The sequence below is a fragment of the Rhyacophila brunnea genome, unplaced genomic scaffold, assembly GCF_057557595.1.
Source record: "Rhyacophila brunnea isolate RB1 unplaced genomic scaffold, BYU_Rbru_1.0 scaffold_80, whole genome shotgun sequence".
Classification (NCBI taxonomy): Eukaryota; Metazoa; Arthropoda; class Insecta; order Trichoptera; family Rhyacophilidae; genus Rhyacophila; species Rhyacophila brunnea.
The window spans coordinates 1,504,740-1,506,015 of NW_028233351.1; positions in this window are offsets into that span (position 1 = coordinate 1,504,740).

A 1,276-nucleotide genomic window follows, 5' to 3' on the forward strand; every position below is an offset into this window, starting at 1 on the left:
CTAACTTGCTTTTAAATTTCTAATTGTATATATAATCTTATTCTAAAATTAAGATTCGTCTTATAATATAAAAAAAAATATATAACCCGTAACAGCAAATATAAAATAAAATAAAGTATTATTCGTATTAATTGACATACCTATATATAACTGATTTCTTCTAAACACATTAAAAATTGTGTAATAAGTTATTGTGATGTTGATCAGTGTAATTTATATAACGAATTTGATGACTTGATATAAAAAACATAAAATTATAGTTAGGCGAGAGTGAAATAAGAATTAATAAAAAAAATCGAAAAAAATGCAGTTCAAATATTTTTTTGCAATATTAAGATTTTTACATAATTTTTCTATCAAGGTAATATATGTTTTGGTGTTTAAAAATGCTTTTATCTTTTTAATGGCTTGTTATATAACACTAGAATTAGAAGATATGAAATTGTTTTTTTTATGTATTATCAGTCAAAAACAGAGATATTGATTTAATTAAGATTATTAAATGCTATGAAAAGACGGTATACGAAGTATAAAATTTTTATATATCATCATATATATTAAAAATTTAAAAGAGCATATTATTTGTGACGTTGTAGATATCTTTGTCTTAGATGTTTTGAAAAAAATGAAACCAACAACTATTATTCTATATTAAAGAAAATCAGCTACAAATAGATGTTAAAACAGTCACAGATTATATAACACAAAAACACTATATGATACATTGACTAAAAGTGTAAAAATCGCAAAAAAAAATTTTTATGGTACATAAAAATAAATATATTAGAAAGTTTATAAGGAAATTAAAGAGATACGCAAAACTTATTCTTTTATAATATTAAAACAATTTTATTGAATATTAAATATACTATTTTTAGCCTGAAATCTTAAATTCAATAATTTATATCGTTCGATGCATAAAACTATAAAAAACTATACTAAATTTATGTATATAGGCCCCAAATATGTTTTTAAATGCATTAAATCAATCATTGATAATGATTTTATTATTATATCCAAATATAAAGATTTTTACCAAAAAGAGATTAGTGTACTTATTCTATTGATCAAGATATCGGATTAATATTATTTTGTAAAGTTCTTAATTAGAATTAAAAAATAAATCACATCCAATGTATATAAAAATTAATGCGAAAGGTTTTTTATCTATAACTTGCACATAAAAATATCCATACTGTTTAAAACAGCTTTAATTTGTTTACCTGCAAGCGCTATTTTTTGTTAAGATTGCTTTTTTTTCACAAGGATGACTTGC